This window comes from Lissotriton vulgaris, chromosome 12, assembly GCF_964263255.1.
Source record: "Lissotriton vulgaris chromosome 12, aLisVul1.2, whole genome shotgun sequence".
NCBI lineage: Eukaryota > Metazoa > Chordata > Amphibia > Caudata > Salamandridae > Lissotriton > Lissotriton vulgaris.
In genome coordinates, this window is record NC_141700.1 from 489,054,959 (window position 1) to 489,080,166 (window position 25,208).

Sequence of the window (25,208 nt, forward strand, 5' to 3'; positions counted from 1 at the left end):
TCATCCAAAACAGTTATAACATTGCTGATACGAGCATGTGGTCATAGGCACATAGGGGCATATTATCAAGGGGGTTTATCTCCGCTTTTTTGGCTTTAAAAGCCAAGAAAGCGGAGATAAAATTATCTCCCTATTACCAAGCTGTCGCTAACACCAGTTAGCGACAGCTAGTAGGAGATAGCGACCATCTTGGGCCCCACTTTGCATGTCAGTGATATTTATCACTAATGAGATGCAAAGTGGGCGTGCCAAGATGTTAGAGACTGAAAACAGTCGCTAACATCGCTTTCTCCTATTACCAACCTTTGGAGATATTCGCGCTAAGCGTGAATATCTCCAAAAGCTAACACCTGCCATGAGCAGTTCTTAGCCATGTTATCCAATGGGAGGTGGATAACATGGCTAAGAGCATTTGCTCGATAATGCATGAATATCGCTGACTTTTCAGCGATATTCATGCATTTCGGCCGTTTTTTATCGCATTTGCGATAAACCTTGTTAATAGCAAGGTTTATCTGCGATAAAAATCGCCGATGTGCGGCGATAATTTTTGTCTCTAAACAAGTTAGAGACAAAAATTATCGCTAGTTGTTGGTAATATGCCCCATAATCCACATCCCCTGTAAAGTGTGCCCTAGTCTGAATTTTAACAGACGTTAAAATCCAGAGCTAAGGGCACGTTAGTGCGATTAAGATTATGACTACACTGGATTTGGGGTTCTTGTAAATATCGCGAAGCTAGTTTAGCGATATTTACCCATGGAGTCTTGTCAGGCACGCCTCCTTTGCATCTCATTAGTGATGCGATGGGAGGCGTGCTGACAAGGGGCGCTATTGCAACGAAACACGCGCTAACGTGTCCTTGTTGATTATGCAGTAATATTATCAACGCTTTTCACCCGAAAACAGGCCTTAAAGCGGCGATAATATTATTGCCACCCCTTGTTGATATGCCCCGTAATAAGTAAAAGCAACTAATGTGAAAACAGACGGACAACTATCAGCTCAGCTTCTTACTAGCTCTTCCTCCTTTCTCTGCCAACACTATCACCTTTCCCTTTGACTTTTGCAATCTGGGAAATGTTCTTCAGGTTCATGCCCATGTTTTTGTTTTGTCTCGCCTCGAGTCCTATATTTGTCCACCCACATGTAATAATCTGTATTAACATCTATGCAGAACAGTAATCAGACCACAACGTTTAAATGCAGCATTGGTGTCCAAGGGTGGAAGGAGGGCAGAAGCAGCAACGGAGGTACAGCAACTTAAACAAGACTGCAGGATGTCTCAAGTTGAGGAGTCTGTAGCACCTCGCAGTTTTTTTACTCTGTGCTCAGCCTCATGGGCACTGGTGGCCCGCAGGCTTGTCAATGAGCTCTGCTCTTCATCCTGTCTGTCGCTGCTGCTGCCAGCCCACAAGGTTACTGCCAGCAGCTACAATCAAATGCATGCAAACATATACACAGCCACACGCACACACAGGCAGGTGCGCAAACACACAAGGTAACATGCAGCAAACACACACCAGAAGCTCAAACATATGCAGAAAACACACACACAAACTTGTCACACACACACACACACAGGACAGAAGCCAGTGAAAAAACAAAAAAAGACTCATTAACAAGCGAAAGGTCTTTTAAAGACCTGTGAAGTACTCAGTGCGGCTGCGTGTGTGCCCGGTAAGCTGTCTCAGCCCGGGCTGACACACACGACGGGGTAGGGAGGAGGGGGGTGTGGGGGGAAGTGCTGAAGCCGGTTGAGCCCAATGGGCGTTGCGCACTTGAGGGCTAGGATTAGATGGAAAGGGAGTGATTTAAGAACAGAGGTTTAAAGAAGTCAAGAGTGACGAATAGAACAAGCGCAGCCCTTACATGGAATTTCGAATGAAGGGGATTTCAAGACACCCCAAGGCTGGCATTGTATGCTGTGGTGGGAAGCGTTTGCAGTCACCGCCGATCATCAGTAAAGCTTGCGCAGGCTGTGGTGGGAGGCGGGAGGGTTCTGCAGGCACCGCCGATCATCAGTAAATATAGGCGCTTGGGCAGGCTGTGGTGGGAGGCGGGAGGGGTTTGCAGGCACCGCCGATCATCAGTAAATATAGGCGCTTGGGCAGGCTGTGGTGGGAGGCGGGAGGGGTCTGAAAGCTCGCTGCAACAATTGTATAAAAGAGTTCTCCTCGGCAACACATTAAGCATACAAGCGGACTGAAACAGTAGTTAGGCTCTGTTGCTTCCGGACTAAACAGAAGTCAGTATCACATCAACAGCCATTAAAAAGCCAGATAACAACAGCTAAGCCAATGTTCAACTAATGGCAAGCAGCAGCAGAAATTACCAGCAGTGGGTGGAGTTTCACCCAACATACTAATCACTTGATGCCTCGGAGAGGCAGCCCATGCGCTGCTCTATGCGAGACCTAAAAAAGAAGCATACACTGTAACAAACGTTTGGGCTGCAGAACAACTGTAAGTACAATAAGACATCTTTGCATTTATGGAAAGCAAGGGGTTTCAGCATGTTTATAAGGCAATATAAAACAAAAACGGTCTATAAAATTTGCAAAAAAACATTAAATGCAACAATGATTGTTCAGCCACCTCATCACATTGACAGGCTGATAATTGGCTCCCCAAAAACTTTGAGTTAGCAGAGAAATACAAAAGATGCCATACTGTACCATCCCTAAATCTAAAAACAAGTGACATTTCCCACCCGGAGAGTGCAGATAGAATTCCATCTCTCTTGATGATTGAAAAATATAATAATCACATTCAGAACACTTGCTAAAACACCCTTCATTCTTTGTGAAATACAAAATTTTGCATTATGGGACTTCACTAGCCAATGATCAAATTTGTTTCTGTTAGCCGGGGCAATGAACATTTCGGGGTGGCTGAATTCACTAAAAGCCTTTTTGACATACTTCAGCCATGGAATTGAAAGGTCCTTATCTAAACTAATGCAATCAGAAAAAAGAGTGCCTCTCCACAACTCAGTTCAACCCCTAGTCATGGGACATTGAAAGCGCAAACTGTCGTTTCCAACCAGGTACTTTCATTTATACCATTTAATTAAACAATTATACTTCGTTTGTCGAACAAAACATATTATAGGCAGACAAAGAATGTGTTGAACATAAGGTCAAACCAAAGTAGGACTTTTAAATGCACAACAGTGTCAAAACTGAATGTGAGCAAAATTCATTGTAATCATTAATTAAACAAACATTGTATGGAAGAACAGACAGTGACATTTAAACATACATGACAATAAATGGTGAATACATTCTGGCAATTGATTAAAGCAAAACGAAAAATAGAGAGAAAAGAGGAGTTTAAGGAAGAGACGCGAAAATGAATTCGAGAATCTTATGACACCAGTGGTGGCTGGTGTGTGAATTGTCCTTTTTCAAATTAGCCGACGCGTTTCGAATCCTGAGAATTACTTTCGGGATTCTCATCAGGGCATGGTTATTCTGTCTGTAAGGTTGCCAAAAAGAAAGTAACAATGTATAAGTATCTTAAAAAAGGGACATAGTCTCCCTATGTAGTGACACTCAGCATGAGGGACCTACCGCTATTTGAAGGGCGCTAATTCATTGGAAGTAAGGCAGTGCAGACTGGAGAGGGGTCCAAGAATTGGAGCTACCTACAACAAATTAAATTAACATTATGCCAATTGAAGAACTGATAGCTAGACAAAAAGCTAGACGAAAAGCGCGGTTTAGTTTGTATGGAATTGGACATACTGTCAATTATTTCAAGATTTCTCTTGGTGGTTGCTAAGGCAATCCAAAACAGCCTCCCTTTTGAAACTGAGACTAGAACTGGACTGTACCTTAACCAAAAAGTGGGGCCAGCTTAACTAAATCGGAGACATATTGCACATTGAGCTCCGAATACAAGTTAACATTGGAGCTATTAGGTGAGAGGGTCAGAAGGCATGTACATATCTGATTTTCTTCTACCTGAATGGAGGAAGTATGGTGGAACCCCCACACCTCCACTTCATACGTTACTGTAGGGCCACACTGCAAATTGTAGATCTTAATGTAGGGAGAAATGTGGCCTTGATCTACCTTTCCAACAAGGTTAAATAAAGAACCTGCCACCCTACTTAGTTTCAAATTGGCGACATTTACCTGGGGCTGCCAAGAACCTGCCGAATCAAAAGTAACCCAGAGGTAACTAAAATCCCACACAGAACTCAAGGGCTGGTCAAAAATCCATAGGAACAACACTTTCCTCTTCCCAGGGCCACACGCCATTATGTGGAACTTCCCGAAATTAGTTGACGGATCTAAATTTCCCATAAATGTAACAAAAGATTTGACCAGGATACATTGGATTCTGGGGGTATGTGCAATCAAAACAGCGTCATCAGCGTATAATAACGCTGGAACAAAACTCATTTATATAAATAATGAAAAGCAGCACAGCCAAGATACACCCCAAATAAAGCACACTTTATAAAGAGAAAGCACTGGTAGTTTTCCTTGCATGATTATATCGTACCCTAGCTCTCAATATGTCATGCAGGGTATAGAAAACGTTCACATGGTGAACCTCCACTCCTATGGTAAGTAGAGCCAGCCATAGTTTTTCCCTTTTTACCTTATGTAATGCTGTAGATAAGTCTAGAAAGGCCAGGTACAGTGGACAGCGCCTTCTCCGAAATCAAATGCAGGTTCAGGCACTTCTCCACTGTACCAAGCCGTGGGAGAAAACCGTACTGACTTGGTGACGAAATATTTTTAAGACTAATCCAGATTTGTAAATGGTTAAAAATGACCATCCGCAGAACTTTTACTGGGCTATGGATAAGGGAAAGTGGCCAATAGCTCTTAGTTGATACATAATTCGCTGTAGAAATTGGGACTATCCTTGAATGTTCACACAAGCTCGGAATACTAGTACATAAAGAAATGGCCTGTGCTCTGTTGTTGCTTGGTCGTGCCTTCCCTTGCCGCAGCTTGCCAGACCAGGTGAATCGAGCGCCGAGCAGAGCTTAGCACAGCCGACGGAGGACGCCGTGTGCACCGCACCGCAGAAAGCACCCCGAAGTGAAGACGCCGAGGAAGGGTAATTAATACCCGTTGCGGACCACCCCGAGACCCGCTCCCCCCCCCCCCTGCCGCGCGGAAGCGAAGCGCGTGGTGCAGGGCTGGGCAGGGTGGTCACAAGCCGCCAGGGAGGAAAGAGACCGGCAAACAGCGCCCGCGAAAAGCAGTAGCGGTGAACGCTTAAAAACGTGGTGAGCGCGTTTGCCGGTTACCAAAAGCGCCTAAGGCTTAAGCAAGCTGCCTCCAAACCCCCCCAACCCCCCGCTCCGTGGGGGCAAGACAGAGGGGGTCCCGCACGGCGCTGCCAGAAGCCGCAGACGCACGCCAATAGTGGGCCAGGAGCAGGAGCAGGAGGGCAGACTGCCTTTGCCTTTGGTTAACGTGAATTTTTGGACTATTTGGATATCTGGATTAAGCAAAAATAGAGACCAAAGGCTTAAATACACACCTGTGGCACCTGAATAAGCAAGGAGCCAAGAACAGAAGGCGTGAGCCCAGAGACCCGCCCGCAGAACCTACATAGCACAAGGAGTGCAAGTATCGGGAAAAGCCTGGGGAGTCATCGGAAGAGAGGACAACAAGTGCGGCAAGGCAGGCACGTGGTTAAAAGGCACAAGAGGTAAGTGAAAGGATTCAAGTTCTTTTAATTATAAAGTAATTTTAAATAAAACGGAGTAATTAACAACAATTGTACTACAGTCTAAACTAAAGAAATGGCACAGAAAAGAGGGCAAAAATTGCGCTCAGATGATGGGCCATAGAGGAGTAAACAACTGGAGGGCTCAATATCACTGGAAGAAAGCCAAGAAAGCCAGGCTTCAAATATGGACAACAGTAAGGGGCGACGCAAGAAAAGAAAAGTTAAAAGAGCAACCAAAAATGCCCAACAGGCTAAAAGGGGTTGTGTCCCAACAACCTCCAAACAGAAAGACAATATGCCAGCGATCAAATCAATAAAGAACTTTGTAGGGAAACACTATAAACCTATAGAGCCAGCAATAAACCTGGATCAAGAGGGAGACATGGAGGAAGATGGCTTGAAGGGCAGAGAAAAGACAGGGGCAGCTGTCACGAGCGAGATAAGTAAAGCCATGGAAGAACTCCCGGAAGAAGATTCTCCAGACAGTGAGGAAGGAAGGGATGACCCCTTAAACTTAACACTCCTGAGTCAAAATCTCCACATATCAGCACCTCGTCTCTCATCATCCCCAAAAAATGTTCTCGTTACAAATTATGTCTGGGGGGTGCGCCAGACCAATCCCTGCAGCACCAAAAGACCCCAAACCCCCAACCTCAGCAAGAAAGCATAAGAACCAGTCAACACATAAACCCAGAAAGAAGTAATACACAGGATTCGGACCTCTCCGTAACGCCCACCTCATCATTGGTGGACCTAATATTGATGTTAAAGAAGATATTACAAGGAATCTTAGAAGTAACACTTTCAAATAATGGAGTGATGAAAGCTCAGAAACTGTATTTAAAAAGGATCGAAGAGTAACTAGTTGAGATAAAAAACCAAATGCCAAATATGCTAAGGCCAAGAGATACAACATCCCCCACTGATGGAAACGCAGAGAATGCACCGGCAGAAGCAATCGTGGTAAACCTTGCAGGGACACCTCACCCCATAGAACAATGCATAACAAACAACCCTGCTGAAGCATTAGATAATGTATATATCTCTAGACGCCCAATGCTGATAAAAAGGAGAAGGGCGTTTGCAGTGGCTACCACCAGGAATAGGATTGGAAAGAAGCGTGTAACAATTCTAACAGCAAAGAGAAAAGGGAAGATGATAGAAGGGGAGGCACAGTCAGGTCTAAATCCCCTAGCCCCGTTATACATCCCAAATAGACCCCTGCAATCGGAGCCAAAAACAACAAAGACCCCGACAGTACCAAGTAAAAATGGGAAAAGCAAGGTGGTAATAGAGAAACCAATAACATCCCATACTGCGAAGCAGAAAGTAAGGATAGCCGCAGAACAATCCAGTAATGGCGGTAGACTAGATAGCCCTCAGAGACAGGCACCATCCGGTACGGGAAGCAAAGGGTGGGAGCTAGGGAGAAGAAATGCTAGACAGCAAAAAATTGAAACCCCCAAGAAAGTACAAGTGGTAGATAACAACAAATGGGTATACTTGGATCAGATATGGAAAAAGGGAAAGTCGGAAAGAAAAATGAACCCCCTAAACAGGGCACAGATACTTTCCGCCTTCGCCAAATGCAGTAGCTTGAGTGGGATCAGTACAAACGATCTTCGGCAAATCGGTTTTGTAGAGAATAGAAATGGGAAAGAAGTAACAAAAATGTCACTTCATTCAGACCTGGTAAAAAAGACAATCCTGAAAGCTTCAAGCGAGATAAACCAACAGGGAATAAAGATAATTCCAGAGAGAGAAGTAATGGCCCCTATTGACAACACATTCTTAAAACATCATGCAGGTCTAGGGAGGAGGCAAGTGTAACTATACAGAGAAAATGAAGGAAACCGTAGTCGTCTGAACATAGTAATAGATAACACAGGAAACGATGCTTCCTGTTCCTGGGATAACTGGTCCCTCGGTAGTAACCCTGCAGGAGATGATAACGAGAGCTACACGGAGGAAGAAGTAGAAGAGGGTGGCTTGAGCAAGGTAGAATAGGACGGGGGTGCCGCAAAGTCTAGGCCTCATAACCTGGAATGTGAATGGGCGAGGCAATGAGTTAAGCGAGAATATATAAAGGAAACAGTAAATAATGTGGACATTGCCTGCCTACAAGAGACCTGGACATGCTACGAAACCCCAATTTATGAGGGATATCTACAATTAAGTCGTCCGGCCAGGAAAAAAGGTTTGGCCGACCTTCAGGGGGACTGATGATACTGGTTTCAACAAAAGTTCTGAGAGAAGTTACACCTATGAAAACGAAATGTAAATGGGTTCAAGCATGCAGAATAGAACTACTGACAGTGGAAATGAAGTACAAAATGTTGACTGTGATAAATGTATACATGCAGTGGGATAATAGAACAGAGTATGAAAATGAGTTGAGGTATTTCAAGGAGGATGTGGATACTATACTAGAAAAATATGCATTGGACATACTGATAATAATGGGGGACTTTAACCACAAAATAGATACCAAGAAGGCTGATCTCTGGAATATAGAACTGTTAGAGGTGTATGGAATAAACCCTGCTACCTTCCCAGTAGGAGAGATCTCAAAACAGGAATCTGAACTAGTATACCTCCTAGGAGGTAGGGGTTTCCAATGTGTGAATGGCAGACTGAAGACAGATTGCTCAGCAGGGAAGACCTTTAAATTAGGCTCACAGAACTGCCCAATAGACTATATGTTTCTACAAGCCTGGAACTTCCCCCTAGTTCGAGAATTTAGGATAGAGCAAAAAGAGGTCAGTGATCATAATCTACTATACCTAACATTATCTGGTGGAAGCAAAATGCTTAGAGACAAAGTGATCCCCCAGGAGGTCGAGTACCCCAAACGGGTGTCGACACGACTGACGGAGGAATATCAGGAAAAACTAAAAGCCATACAAATTAAGGTTGAGCCCGGAAACTTAGAGAACAAAAAATTGGAATGGTTCATAGAAAAGCTAGAGGAAGTGGTCCAGTGCCTAAGAATAGAACTAAAAAGGAACAAACATTCTAGAGTAAAACCGGCCAGCCGAGTAAAATGGTTCTCCGCTGAGTGTCAATCTAAAAAAGGGAGATACGTGCAGCACAAAGAAGGCAAAAAAAGCGCTTCACACATGAGAGACAGGTACATATAAACAAGTTGAAAAGGGAATTTAAAAAAATGGCAGACAATGCGAAAAGGACATATAAAGAGAAATGTTGGTTAAACCTGTTAGAAGCAATTGAAGAAAAAAACCTTAGACAATTTTGGAAATTGGTAAAGGCAGCAATTGGCCCAATAAATGGCGAACTAAAATGCGTAGTTAGCGAGGCAGCATGGGAGGAGTATATAAGAAAATTGTACGGACTAAGAGCTCCTAGAAGTCACGAAGATAATGAAAATTGGCAAGAAATTTCAGAAGATCTCAAAGCTAAATTTAAAGCTAAACAGGTAGAGCTTACAATAAGAGAAATGAAGCTAACCCGTGCGGCTGGACCTGACAATCTACCTGCAATAATATTAAAATCGGAAGTAAATTGGTGGGCAATATTCTTCACACAGATATTTCATATAATCCTTACTGAAGGCATAATGCCACCTAACTGGAAGGGCGCAATAATTAGGCCAATCCATAAAAAAGGGAATATGGAGGAACCACAAAATTACCGATTAATTAACCTTCTTGATATAGGAGAGAAAGTCTTCTCAAAAATTGTACGGAACCAACTAAATGCATGGGTAAAGGAGTTCCACATTGTACCCATAGAACAGGGAGGATTTAGGGAGGGGCACTCCACGATTGATCACGGATTTGCACTATGGGCTATGGTGAAGAAGTTGACGGAACAAAATGGCAAGTTATGCTGTTGCTTCGTCGACTTCCGAGCCGCCTTCGATTCAGTCAATCGGGTCTGCTCATGGGAAACCTTAACGAAGGTAAATATCCCCAAAGACCTGATGACCATAATAAAGGAATTGCATAGAGGAAACTGGGCGCAAGTTATTAAGGATTCCGAGGGGTCTTTGACGAAAAAAATACCCATTGATAATGGGCTAAGACAGGGTTGCGTTCTGGCCCCACAGCTATTCTCTATATTCCTGTCAGATCTCCCGGCCTACTTAGAGGTGGAAGGCAGTGCAAGCCCGAGAATGGATGGTAACAAGGTGCCCTGCTTACTCTATGCAGACGACCTGGTAATAGTGGACCAGACCGAGAGAGGCCTCCAAAGAAAGCTAAAGGCTATATTGTGCCAGGAAATTCCTAACAGTTAACCTAGATAAAACAAAAATGCTATGTTTTGGAAAAAAGACAAGCAGGTTTAACTGGTACCTAGGGGAGTTTAAACTAGAGACGGTAAATGAATACCGATACCTAGGTATATGGTTTGACAAAGCATTGAACTGGTACACCCATTTGGATTCACAAAAAGCAAAAGCACACGCTTCAATTTGTGGACTAAAAATGTTTAATAGGGACTACGGAGAATTGTCACACCGACCTATGATAAGAGCCTTTGAGGCAATGATCCCCCCCAAGTTCTATATGGAGCAGAAATCCTTTATTTGAGCGGTAAAGGAGGCTGGGACTTGGTGGAGGGAAAATGTCTAAAAAGCCTTCTATCTCTCCCACAATCATCTATGGTCCAAGCCATAAGAACTGAATTAGGTACAAAGTCTTGGGATATACAAACACAAATGGCACTAATTAGACTTTGGAATCGATTTGAAGATTCAGAAGGGCAAAAAGTGGCACAATGGTGCAGGAGAGAAATACAAAAGAGTGACCTAAAATGGGCAAAAGCATGTAGGGAAAGACTGATGCAAATTTGTAAAAGATTAAAGGTGGAGGTGTTCCAGGAAACACTCCAAGTATCATGTAGTAGGAGCGAGTTGAAAATGAATGGGAAGGAAACATCCAGAACCATTGATATGGGTTACCTAGTGAAGAAGAAATCAGTAACACACATGTTGAATGCCTGGTCAAATGAAAAATGGTTTCCCTACCTAGACATTCTTCCCAACCGTGGATATAGGCAGGAGATATTAAGGCTGCGGATAGGGATCCACCCATGGTTAATGAATAAAGACCTGAGAGCAAAAATGCTAGATCAGACAGGGTGTTGTAGGTGTGGTTTAGGATGCAAAGGAGACCTGGTACTTATCCTACTTGATTGTCTGTCATTTCTAAAACAGCGGAAAATGTGGCTGCGACCTGTATTTGTAAAACATGATATAAGAACAAGGGCGCAGGAAACAAATCTACTATTTGAAATCCCAACTATCGACATTGCAATTGCCCTGGGGAAATATATAAAGGTGATATTAAGTGCACTAAGAGTCCAGGAATAACCTGTAGTACTGCATGAACTTTTATATGAAGGAAACGTTACAAGAACAAAAGGAAATAATGTGTTTTAAATGTAAGAATAAGTTTTATCTCAAGATGTAAATTTTAGTGAAGTTGGTAAACGTAAAAAGGCATGTAAGAGTTTTATTTGATATTGGACTAATTTTATACTGTTTTATGGGTCTTATGTGAATATTTTAAACTTGTGATATTGTCTCTTGCTCTTGTTTAAGGACTTTGGTCATAATAAACATAATCTTGACTTGACTTGACTCATTTATATAAATAATGAAAAGCAGCACAGCCAAGATACACCCCTAATGCACCACACTTGATAAAGAGAAAGCACTGGTAGTTTTCCTTGCATGATTATATCGTACCCTAGCTCTCAATATGTCATGCAGGGTATACAAAACGTTCACATGGTGAACCTCCACTCCTATGGTAAGTAGAGCCAGCCATAGTTTTTCCCTTTTTACCTTGTGTAATGCTGTAGATAAGTCTAGAAAGGCCAGGTACAGTGGACAGCACCTTCTCCAAAATCAAATGCAGGTTGAGGCACTTCTCCACTGTACCAAGCCGTGGGAGAAAACCGTACTGACTTGGTGACGAAATATTTTTAAGACTAATCCAGATTTGTAAATGGTTAAAAATGACTATCCGCAGAACTTTTACTGGGCTATGGATAAGGGAAAGTGGCCAATAACTCTTAGGTGATACATAATTCGCTGTAGAAATTGGGACTATCGTTGAATGTACACACAAGCTCGAAATACTAGTACATAAAGAAATGATAAACAAATTAAGAAGCAGAGGGCCCCAAATCTCAATGGTACATCTAACAAGATGCATAGGTATCTCATCTAGGTCAGGGGCATTGCCGGATGAACTCTGTCGAATAGCTGATTCTACTTCCTCTACGGAAATCTGAAATGGAGGGAATGCCCAAACAAGCCTTTAATAAATTGATAAATTAGGGAGAAGTGCTCAACCCACTCCACACCAGATATATTACAGATCAAAATATGTGTCAGGTTTGCCGGATACGCGCCACCACAAAAACTACAAAGATGGCCGACCCCCGATTCGCCGCTTGCGCGGGAGCCGGCCAGGGGCATAAAGATGTGCTGATCCTGAACTGTGACGCTTCGCGTTCCTGTTTCGGGATCGTGTAGTTTGTTTATGGGCACTTACCTGCATTTCGGGCCGTCGTTCACCTCGTCGGCATTCCTCGTTGAGACAGCGTTTTTATCGGTGGGATTCTGGTCTCGGACGTTACTTCCCTCCGTCCGGATCCTGTTTTCGTCTTCCTGTTCCGGCCGGTTCGGTTGGTTCCTGTACAAGAGACAAAACATTACGCAAAGCTGCATTAAGGTTATTTTTTTAAACAGTGCTTTTTCACTGTATTCTTCAAATATCAGTTTGTATAGTCCATATACTTATCTGACGTGAGTTCTAAGTTGTGGAGATCGGCTATTTCTTTTTTTGTTATTTTCTTTAATTCCTGAAAGATAAGTAATGCGTTTATTCTGCTTGACGCTAATGTGGAATATTTTCCTAAGTTTTCCAGAGCAACACATGATGTTGAGAAGGACATTCTGAGCAATAGTTCTATGTGTTTAGGTGGATTGGTTACAATACATTCACTGCAACACCTCTGTTCCTCTCATTTAAATACACTACGTACCTTGCCGTTTTCTCTCTAGATACACATACCCTCTCTCTTACCCCAGTGGTCAGAATATACAAAAGAAGGGAATCAATCAGGTAGACAAATGTGTAGATAGAAATATGTTGTGTAATAACAGAGAGACTGTACATCATACTAACCTCTTCTACTATTTCTTTTGACAGACATTTGCTTTTTGTCAACAAATACAGTTTCAGACTGGGGTGCGACGTGGGACCTTTTGTGTTTCTCCTCCTTGTTTTTTCCCTTCTTCTCACAAAAAAATGAGAGCGGCCCTGTAAACCCAGAGGAGTAGGGCACCAAATAGACCTTAGTCAAAACAGAAACTCCCCTATGGGCAACTTAATTAGCTTCAGCAAACAATCTCCCCAGCACAATCATACAAGCAACTATATCACCAGAACATAACACATTCCCCTCAAAGGCCAAGTGATACAAAAGTATCTCCAAAATGTATTAATCATAGAATATTCAAGGAATTTCTTTTTTTTAGTTAGAAACAGTGATTCAGCAATTAAGCAACAGAATAATACATATAAAACAAATATCACCACAGAATCAGAAATAGACAAAATTGGGAGAACATGCAAGAAAAATAATTTCTTATCAGCTAAACAGGCAGATACATTAGAACAATTCATTTACATGACATTCATTATCTATACAATCAATTTCAACAAAATAAAAGTATGTCTGTTGCAAGCTATGGTATGCCTGTTGACACTAGGCATTGACCCGTTTCGGTGGGTGTAACAGCTTTAAACACCACCTTCTTCAGGACAAGGACGATATCTCCCAAAACACAATTTCAATCTGTATAAAAATTACACAAAATAACACATATTTACACACATATATATGTCCCAAAACACAATTTCAATCTGTATAAAAATTACACAGAAAAACACATATTTACACACAAGTTGCTATTGATACTTTGACTCAGTTGTGTGCGATATGCACTTCCGGGAAGTTGTGGACCTTTCTTCATTTCGTGTCGTTCCAGCAGAAATGTGAGTAAAAGAACATTACTTTACAGATTTGACAATATGGCTAGATGAAGTGTCCCTCTGGCAAAGTCTATTACCAATGTCCCAAAAAAGGTTGCTGTTGCTCCGTGAGGCTGCCAATACCAGCTGTTCCCAATCCCTATTATTCAGAACTATTTTCCTGTCCTTGATGGTACGATAATCTTCCATCCTTGCCTCTTGCACCTTCACAGTGTCTTTAGGATGTTCAGAGAGAGCTCTCCTTTTAAGGAGAAGATTAAATGGGTTTTTTGGATCCTTAAGTAACCAGAGTAATATAAACCCGCCCCTTAAATGTCGATTGGTTTAATATCAGCAACAGGACGTTTGTCCTTTCCCATAGGAAAGACCCTTCTATGCACAATGGATTATGATCCCCTACTGGGTTTCCAAAGTTATGCATTTGTAGAGCCGCAGAAGGATACTCTTCAGGGTGTAAATATAATCTGTAATAGAAGACCGTCCCTTTCCCCTAACAGTGGGTACACTCAAACTGGCATCCTGAGAGAGGCAGACTAAATACACAAGATCGTTTGAGGCAATAAAACATCCCCAGCTCTCTCCCTATATTGTCGACATAACCTTCTATGGTTTCAGAACCCACGAAATCTAAATCCTCCCTCTGAAACCCCAGTTTGGCATTGGAACACCACAAAACACAAATCTCAGTTGCGGGGTGGTACAAGGTCCAATTGGTCTAAGGCCAACTATAAACTGAAACCGCCCGTCAAAAAGTTAGTAAAATGAATTAGTGAAATTGTCCTTATATACATTCACTAAATAAAAATATAATGAACCTGCACTATATTTAATGAGCACTGTCTGGTAAGTGGGACAACCAGTATCAATGGTAGTCACTGCCACCCTCAGATTCAATTTTACCCAAATTGAGAGCCCACCCGTAGCTCTCCCATGGGCAGAGGATGTTTCGGGTAGAAGTAACATAAAAACCCCGTACAAGAAATTAATGACGTGGGACATGTTTCCTGTAAAACAACAAAGTCTAACTTTTCAATTAAATTCAACCAGTCTGGAATTGTAATCTTATCTTTAAACCCTGCTATGGTCCAGCTGACAAGAGAAAAACAGTTGCTGGGTCTAAGAGGCTGGCCACAGACCCCTTCTCCGGGCTAACAGCCTCCCTGCACAAACCAGACGACCGACCTCCAGAGTAACACTCTGAACGTCTCCCAACCTCATATTAAACATCAAATCGGTTTACCCACAGGCACATTAAACTGTGTGTTACAAGAGGCAGATGAGGAACCAGTCTGACCAAGCCGTACTATATCTTGCGTCATCCCTATAGTATCAACAGCCCCTCTCCCCTGAATTGCTATACCTTGCAGACTACAAGGAGGCACAGATATAAAGCAAGACTTATTAAAGTAACAAAGAGGGACAGGGACAATGGGGCTCCAAAGACCACTCATGCTCCAATTCTAGTGCAAAGTACAATACACCCTGAGCAACAGAATGATATTTATGTATTTTAAAGTTTTATAGAGCGCGAACCAGACCCGTGAGGGTATCAGAGAGCTTTACAGTATTAAGGGAGGTGTCCAGAGCGCAGGGAAGGGAGGGATCATTGGGTAAAAAAAGGGGATACATAATGCAAGGAAACAGGTAGTCAACGTGCCAGCTACATGTGGGAATTAACATTTGGTAAAAAAAAAAGGGATACATAATGCAGGGAAACAGGTAGTAAACGTGCCAGCTACATGTGGGAAGGGAATTGCAACAGGTAGATACATTGTGTAGGAAAGTACCTAGTCTCAACTCTTGCTCAATGTCAATAGAGGGATAATCATGAAACGTGTTCGTTAGGCGATGTAATTACCAATTAAGAAGGTTTTTGTCTCCTTCTTAAAATTTGCCATGGACGGAAGTCTTCTGATGGCGGGTGGGAGAGAGTTCCAAATCCTTGGCGCAGCCCCAGTGAAGGCCCGGTTGTAGGTTTTCTTTTTCCGGAAAAGTGCAGGTTGCAGCAGTAGGTCTTTGGCAGAGCGGGAGTTTCTGGGTCTACCTGATATCACACGTTTTTGTGCTAGAAATGGAGGGGCGATGGTATACAGAGCTTTGTAAGTAATGCAGGCCAGTTCAAATTGGATTCTGGCCTCTAGGGGAAGCCAGTTCAGAGCTTTGAGGTGGGGAGAGATGTGGTCGAATTTCTTTGAGCCGATTCGTAGTCTGGCAGCGGTGTTGAGGCAGGCTTTCAATGGGGCCAGAGATATTTTGGGAAGACCTGCAAGGGTAGAGCATCCATATTCTAATCTAGAGATGACTAGTGCCTGTACTGCCGTTTTAAGGTCAGACACCTCGAGGAAGGGTTTCAGGTTTCTTAAGTAGTTCAGGTGGAATCTAGCTGTTTGGCCATCGAGTTTATATGGCCAAGCATGTTCAGGCTGCCGTCCAGGGTTATTCCAAGGGATTTCGCCGAGTTAACAATGGTAGGAGGGCAGTTTAGTGCTGAGATGGTCTCGATCCAACCATGGATGTGTGGGTTGGGTTTGAGTGGAGAGATCAGGAGGAATTCAGATTTATTTGCGTTGAGTTTAAGCTGGTTGGCGGTGAGCCAGTAGACTGTTATCTTCAAGGCCTCATTCAGGGAGAAAATGTCCTCAGGGGAAGAGATTTTAATGTTGATTTGAGTATCGTTGGCATACATATGGTAGAAGATGTTAGCGTCAAGCAGGACCTCGGTGAGAGGTTCCAGGTAAAGGTTGAAGGGGGTAGGTGAGAGGGTTGATCCTTGGGGAACTCCAACTGTGACCGGAGATGGGGTAGATAGATTACCGTTGATGAGGACTCTCTGTGTGAGGTTTTGGAGGAAGGATCTAAACCATTCAAGGATGGTGCCCTCCAACCCCATCCTGAGTTTGAGGCGTTACAGGAGAAATTGATGGTTTACCGTGTCGAAGGCAGAGGTAAGGTCTAGGAGGATTAGGAGACAGGTTTTGCCTTGGTTGAGGGCTTGGAGAGCGTCATCTACTATGTAGAGGAGGGTGGTTTCCGTGCTGTGGCCTGATCTGAACCCGGATTGGAAGTCATCTAACAAGTGATATTTGTTGATGTGTAGGCTCAGTTGCTGTTGTACACATTTTTCCAGAACTTTGGCTAGGAGTGGGCTGTTAGTAAAGGGTCTATAGTTCTCGGCGGAAGCAAGGTCCAGAGTGTTTTTTTTTAGGATGGGGACAACTTGGCCCACCTTGAGCGAGTCAGGAATTGAGCCTTGGAGGAGGGAGGCATTGATTATTGCAGTCCAGGAAGGGATGACGGCTTGAGAGGCTGCAGCTAGGCAGTTAGATGTGAGAGGATCATTGAAGTGATCATTCGGGTTTAAAGAGGCAAGAATTTTCGAGATAGAGGGTTCGTCATAGGTTATAAAATTGGACCAGTGCGCTAGGTTTTTGGGTTAGGTTTGGGAGGACAACGCAGTGAGAGGAGGTAGAGCTGGCAGATTTTGATTTTGGCGTTGATTTGCGGATTTGAGTTTGATATCTAGGGCAGAGATTTTGTCGCAAAAGAAGGAAGAGAATTCCTCACTTGTTATTAGGGGTTTAGGTATTTCTTTGGAGGTTTTCGCTAGTTTGTTGGATTGGTGTTTGACCAAGTCGAACAGCTTGCGAGGTCAATTTTTGGCGTTCTCCAGTTCCGTTCTAAAGAATTCTTTTTTTGAGATGAGGATTTTCTTATTGTAGGCATTTCTGGCCTGGCGGAGAAGTTTTAGATGTGCTGCTGAAGGATGTTGTTTCCAGTTACGTTCAGTCTGTCGAAGAGATCTCCTCTCATTGTTGAGGGATCCGCTGAACCAGGGATTTCGGTCTTTGATCTGGGTTCTTTTTAGTTTTAGTGGTGCCAGGTCATCAAGAATGTCGGATATGGTAGAAGAGTAATGATCTGCTAGGTTGTCGACCGAAGTGCATTGGGGGGGGGGGGAGGGGAGTCGGACTCACAACACGCTGCCAGTTTCTCGTGATCAAGGTTCTTGGTGTCTCTAACCCATTGTTTAGGAATCACGGACTGGGGTGTCCATGTCTTATGGGTGCTGGACAGGAAGAAGGTGATGGCGTGGTGGTCAGACCAATCACAAGGGTCAATAGAGATAAGTTTGATCGCTGCTTCTTTAGCAATGATCCAGTCTAGGGTGGCACCTTTCGAATGTGTGGGGAGGGAGCAGGCTTGGATAAGGGCTTGATCGGCCAAGAAGTCTCTAATGGCAATGGCCTGAGGATCCTTAGGGTCGTTCCAATGCAAGTTGAAGTCGCCAAGGAAGATGTCATTGGAGTTTGCGGAAATCTTGGATGTGATGATTTCCATGAGGAGGTCCATAAAGGTGCCTGAGGGGTGGTAAAAGATGTGTAGTTTGCACAGCTGTGAGGTGTTGTTGGATATAGCGAGTGCAAGATATTCGCAGTAGTCTGTAGGGTCCACCGGCAGTTCCGTAATCAGGAGGTTGGAGCAGTAGATGCAGGCAATGCCACCTCCTTTTTTCTTTGAATGCCTGTCCATCCTTACGATGTTGTAATTGGGTGGGACAAGGAGGTCTAGGTATGGCAAAGAGGATTCCTTGAGCCAAGTTCTAGTTAGGATTGCTAGGTCCGATTTGTGTCTCAGGATGAGGTCGGCTACATCAGATGCATGTTTTACAGCTGACCGGCAATTTATTAGGAGGCCGGCTAGGGACGGGCCGGAGTGAGTGTCAAGGGTAGGATCAGAGACAGGAACTCTAGCAAGGTTGCTTTTTACCACCCCTCTGGTACAGTGGGTAGCAGATCTATTAGGGAGATACAATTGTGTCGATAGGGAGTACTTCCCTCAGGTCTGATGGGCATGGGGGGGGGTGGTTAAGGCTGAGTCATAACCACTGAGGGTGTCAGCCACTTCTTCCTCCAAAATCTCCTCAGCTAGAGCAAAGGGAAGTCTCTAATATATACAGTTCAATATGTTATTTTGCGGTTCCCAGTAGGACCTCATATGATTTTTCCATAAAGGAGAACACTAATTAAAACCACAACCCAAGGAATAACATCAGGGGAGAGGTTTAACATACCTGAGCGCCTGGGTGGTCTGATAGGTTGCGGGAACAGAAGAAAGGCCTACAAAGCCAACAATAGTAGTTGATCACCTGATTGCTTTGTGTGCAAAGTATAAACGCCAAAGCTAGGTATATTACGTGGTTCGGTATGTACAGTAAAGTCATTAGCACAATCGGGCTGCCGTAACAAGGAAGACTCAAGTGTGATTTAGTAGTTCAAAGGTACTTTATTCGGTTACAATCGATAACCATAAAAGCATACAGAATACAAAATTCATTACATTAAAATATACACAAGATTGCGCAAAAGATATTACATTAAAAGAGATTTTTACAGTTAAAAACAAGAACAAAAGTACATTAACCGGTTATAAACGGGAGAAGTGGGGCAGATAGACTGCATCAATGCTATAGCGTTATTTCCTTAGTTAATGATGTTAAACAGAGTTCAACGTATGTGCGGTACGGGGGTAGAAGTGATACAATTCTCGTGTTTTTATTTGCCCATCTCCTCTTTGTGGCTCCCAGCTACGCAAATATGGAACGACCTGCCTATCCTTAAAATTGACAATTACCAAATCACCTACCATGTTCTTAGGCTGAGACCCTATCCACCCCACCCTTCTCACACTCAAAATTCTGCCATTGATACTAGTTGGGAGGGGTCTGTTTTTCGTCAGCCAATACTGAACTTTGTTTTTAAGGCCCTGATGGCCTTCAGTTTTCCCAACAGTGAGCTCCGGCACTCCCGATAGGACGCACACATAGGGTCCTGCCTCTGGTGGTAAATGTATGCAGTTGTTGGTTTTTACTGGACCCTCGGGAAGCTTACCTAGTTGGGTCGGCCCTGCTCTAGAGATAGAGCTGCTGGCTGTAATGCATTTATTAAAAGGCTCCTTACTTTTAGGTGCTCGGGATTCAGGGTCCGATGGTTGATCCAGGGGAGTTTTATGATTGACAACGGTTTCATAGGTATTTAAAGCAGCTATGCTCTGAGATTGCTTGTTTGTCAGGTTGTTTATCTCTAGTTCTGCGAGCTTTACCCCAATTCTCTCTATCCTGTCGATTATCGGGACAAGCAGGTTTTTAAGCAGTTCTTCTAGGCTAGCTAGCAGGGTGGCTAGAAGGAGGGATACAGGTTTTTCCAGTAATTGATTGGGGCTCTCACTGGTGGTGGCAACTGTAACCATAAGTGGATTTAAGGTGGTTTTTGGGTGTTTCGAGGGTCTCCCGTTGCAAGCTACACTTTTACGTTTAATACCCTGGGCAAGAACCTGTGGACATTCTATCGATTGGGCGGAGGGCATTTCTACTAAAGCAACATCCAGGTTTACCAGGGAACTGTTAATAACTTGCTGCGGTTTTCTGGGCTTAGGACTTCCAGAACCCACAGGGCGTGAATAGGGACCAGTCTGTTCATCTTCCTGCGATATAATTTTATACTTAGTGTTACAAATCCCGTTAAGCTCTTTCAACAATACAGTGTTCGGCGAATCAAGTGGAGTTGAGGGGGATCCTTCACAGCATGTGACATCTTTGGGAAGGCTGTGTTCGATAGTAGCAATGGCCGATGTCACCCTGGTTAGATACAGGTCCAGTGTCCCTTTCAAGGATCCACCCTGAGCAGGAGCTTGATTGTAGAGTACTTTAGTCGTCATGGGGCAGCTAAATTCACACACCCATGCAAGTGAACAGACAGTTCATTAGACTACTTCCTTATTGTGTCCGGGGATAGGCTTGGTAGGCTCTGGGCAATACACTGTAAAGATCCTACCTTGGTTCTTCGGTAAACCAAGAATCCTGTCCCGTACCGGCCTCTTCTGACCTCTCTCAGCCCGCGACGCGAGGGCTGCCCTCCCTTATGAAGCGCCTCCGGGCGCGGTGCTGCGGGCAAAGGAGTCTGGGGGATGTAGTTTTGCTGGAATTCTGCAGCGGGAAGGGAACGGAAGGCACCAACAGGCTGTAGAAACTCCCCAAGAAGCAGGTAGGGGGTCCGAAAATCACCCGCCCAAGTGTCCTGGCAGTTGACAGTGGCAACAGGCAAGTAAAAAAAAAACAAAAAAAAAACGCTCCCCAAACAGTCAAATTGCCCCCTTTTCTCTGCCTTGCCTTGCCTCACCTTCCACAGATGTCTGGTCTGCGTCAGATTCGGCTTCCAGTCTCTCCCCAACGAGCTCCTGGTGATTTCAGCTAGGTTGCTGCACTATCGGCCGAGTCACTCAGCACTCAGCGCTCTCAGCAGCAAAGCAGCGCAGCCAACAGCCGAGTAAACAAAGCAAGTGAGTGAAGTATTGCAGTAGCAGAGGCCGAAACCAAGACTGGACCGGAGCACCGCCCATGCTTCCTCCTTTCAGCCCGCAATTATCGAGTCCAAGCGCGTCCGCCGAATTCTGCTGGATTCACTACACTCTACTCGCCAAGTTCTCACTGAGCCTCACGCCGCCATCAATTCCAACGGTCCGAGCTTCCAGGTGCGGGGCGGGGCTTCCAGGTGTGATTTAGTAGCACTCAGGCACAGTAAAAAAGGTGAGAGTTCATCCAGTAGAGCAACGTTGAATTCAGTGAAACAGTCAATCAAAAGTGGCGGCTGCCTCTGAACGGGTGTGGTAAGTGGGTGAGTGAAAAATATTTTAAAGATAAACTTAACTTTACCGCATGCCTCTTCTCCTTGTGCTTGCACTCTGGGACTCTCCCAGCCAATCCTGACGGTACGTGAGAAGGGTCATGATTGGTCTGAGCCACCTGTTTGGCCGCTCAGGCAGTGCCCTGGGTTGGCTCAGCATGTTCTTTACAGGGCTGTGCAACACAGCCTGATGGAGAACACGCCAAGTGCGCATGAAGGTTTGGCCAGCTCTAGAGGGCCAGTCAAACCGTCATGCGCAGGTAGGGAGGGGGTGCAAACCACTACTGCTCCCTCTTTGGCGAGTCAGTTCTGCCCGACCTGGCTGGAGCAAGGAAAAATAAAATAATAATAGCTTCTTGTTATTATCATTTTCTTTTTCTTTTGCACTGCTCAAGGAGAAGTGGGGCGACGCTCCTCCACCTTAGCAGAGGAGTCGCGCTCACTACCACAGAAGGTCAGAGAAGGTACAGATGCATCTGCTGTTAAATTACAGGACAGTGAAATGTTTTCAACTGACCCTGGCAAAATATCCGTCTGAGGGGATGCGTCAGTCAAATTACACCGGGGACCGGCTTTTTGCTTTTTCCCCATGCTATGCTCCTCAAGTTCAGTTATAACAAGAGGAGGAGTCTTATCACCACTTGAGGATCCCTAGCACCAGCAATGACCAGCTAACAGGAGAGCTATCCTGGGAATCCGACAGAATGTCATCAACAGGCGCTGGGATAATGCCAGAGTTGAGGGACATTTGTCTCACCGTGAGGGTTATTTCAGTATTGTTGACCACCACTGCCCTCTCCAGCATCCGGTGTACGGAAGTGCACTTTGTAGGTGAGTGGGCGGAAGCTGACAACACTCTAGATGCTTTCCCCTTGCTCATAGCTTGCTTAGCAGTTACGGAGCAGACTTAATGGGCCTGGCTAGGACAATATACCTAGGCAAAATTTTAAAAAAATTACAGGAAACACAACACAAATTGAAGTACCTGCTTAGCAGTGAGCCAAGAGTGTTGGCCCAGTCTTCGCCCAGCCAGGGTGGGTCATAGAGGGATCCATTAGTTACTCCAAGAATTATCACCTGATAGTGACTCTAGTTGTTGACATTACATACTACTGCATAACCCTGAAGTTTGGCCACAAAAGGATTTGTTGATTCATTTTAGTGATTTACTAAGAAGATGTTCTACATAAGACAGAATCAAAGTACAGATATTATAAGCTAGAAAAGAACTAAGCTCAAAGAACCACCATCTTGCTGCGTTCCATTTTGACTGCAGTGATGTGTTCAACCAAGTTGATCGATATCAACTTTGGTCTAAGCTTAGATCTTGGGGAATTGATGATTAATTTCTGAATTAGTTTACCGAATTCCATGGAAAAACCAGGCTCAGGATTAAATGTACTTTATCTCCAAAGCCATGAACCTGCCAATTCACACAATTGTGCACAGTAACAACTGGCCGTAGAGCACAAGTAGATAAAACAAACCCCCCGAACTAAACTTTGAAGTTTATTAATAGTTCAAAATAAAAACGTAATCATCAAAATACATAAAACACTCACAATAAAAAGATTCTAAAACAATTAGGCTAAAATATACACAAGTATAAAGCATGTATACATTTTAAGTTTAAAAACATGTATATACCCAAATCCATGGAATGCACATTTGCTCGGCCACCCTACAAGACTTTAACCTGGTGTGCTGCTTAACTAATTTTGCCTTATTGTCCTAGCTATATGCAGAAATTTGGACACCGCCACTACCACTGTCATTGAGGTATCACTTTTGCAAGTTCTGTAAGCTTCTCCCGTCTCTACTATATTAAAGGATTGGCACGTGGGCGCTATCCACCTGCTCTTGACTTTAGCATATGGAGGGCAGAAGAATAGCAGATGTTGATCCATGGCCGTTTTGCAATACAAAACAATAGCGTTACCCCTGGGATGAGCCCACCATGTGGCAGTAAAAGCTCCTACTGGGGGTGTTCCGTTCCTAATCTGTAGGAACACTGGGGCATATTATCAAGGGATTTATCTCCGCTTTTTTGGCTTTAAAAGCCAAGAAAGTGGAGATAAAATTATCTCCCTATTAGCAACAGAGTGTTAACACGCAAATTCCCATGTTAGCACCCTTTTTCTCTACGCTTCCCCTTGCATCTCTAATGAGATGCAAAGGGGGCGTTCCAGAGAAAAATACTAGGAGAAATGTTGTTAAGCAATATTTCTCCTATTATCAAGGATTTCGCTAACCCTGTTAGTGATAAAAAAAGCAGTGCTAACCACGGTTAGCACTGCTTTTTTTGCACCTGGTATTTTCCTGACTTAGCCATGATATCCTATGGAAGGTGGATATCATGGCTAAGTTTGTGAGCCCCTATCATCAAGCTAACACCAAACTTTGAGAGATTATCGTTGGTTTTCTAGCGATAATCTCTCAATTGGCAGTTAGAGCGAGGATTTTTATCACTACTGAGATAAACCTTGCTAATAGCAAGTTATCGCTGCGATAATTTCCGGCGATGCTTAGCGTTAAAAAATTCGTTGCTAAGCATCGTTAGCGGTAAATATCGCTAAACGTTGGTAATATGCCCCACTGATCGTGCGTGAGCCAGGCGAATGAAATCCAAGAACTCTTCAGCCCTGATTATGGATTTATACGATAGGAAAGCACTTGCTAAACTTCCTATGGAGTTTTGATGCTCCCTGGGAATGGCAGCTTACTCATAGACTGGTTTATTTTCGAACATCACCAGGACGAATGGAGCAAGGGGGCATATTGTCAAGGGGGTTTATCTCCGCTTTTTTGGCTGTAAAAGCCAAGAAAGCGGAGATAATTTTATCTCCCTATTACCTAGCTGTCACTAACACCAGTTAGCGCCAGTTAGTAGGAGATAGCGAACATCTTGTGCCCCGCTTTGCATGTCAGTGATATTTATCACTAATGACATGCAAAGTGGGCGTGCCAAGATGTTAGCGACTGGAAACAGTCGCTAACATTGCTATCTCCTATTACCAACTTTTGGAGATATTCGCGCTAAGCGCGAATATCTCCAAAAGCTAACACCTGCCCCTGAGCAGTTCTTAGCCATGTTATCCAATGGTAGGTGGATAACATGGCTAAGAGCATTAGCTCGGTAATGCATGAATATCACTGACTTTTCAGCGATATTCATGCATTTCGGCCGATTTTTATCGCTTAGGAGATAAACCTTGAAAATAGCAAGGTTCCTAAGTGATAAAAATCACCCCAGCTCTGCGATAAAAATATCGCCGCTAAACCAACATAGCGATAATTATTGCTAGTTGTTGGTAATATGCCCCTAGGTTCTTTCCAGCATTTGTCCAAACCCAGGTTGGCCCATGCCTCTTTTATAGATCCCAGCCATTTTACTTTTTACAGGCGAGTGCTTAAAATATCTAGCAGGCCCTCTCTAAGGTGGTACAGTTTGTTGCTACTCCAGATGCGTATCTAGTATAGCAAGGGTCTAAAGGTAGCCAAGATTGTGATTTCATGGATCCCTAAGTCCAAGCATAGTGGACAAGTGGTGTTCCCTTCCCTAGCCCAGTAAGGACTAAAAGGAAATTATTTTCCGCCACCCTCAACGAGTCTACATTAGAGTGGCCCCATAGTACCGCACCATAGAGAGCTGCGACCCTAGCGTTGGCCATATAAATTTCCACTGCTGGTAGAATGGGAGCCCAATTAGCCTTTTTATTAAGTTTGCATATTACTCCAGCTCTATGCTTCACCGTGATAGTACTTTTTAGGTCTCGCCTACGTAGCGCGCATGC

The 25,208-nt window shown here is 43.9% G+C and overlaps 1 protein-coding gene across 1 annotated transcript in view; it reads left to right on the top strand.

The window, feature by feature from the left end:
* Nucleotides 1-25,208, top strand: part of LOC147676821 (uncharacterized) — a 318,542-nt gene that overhangs the window by 234,746 nt on the left and 58,588 nt on the right. The gene's annotated exons all lie outside the window — the stretch shown is intronic.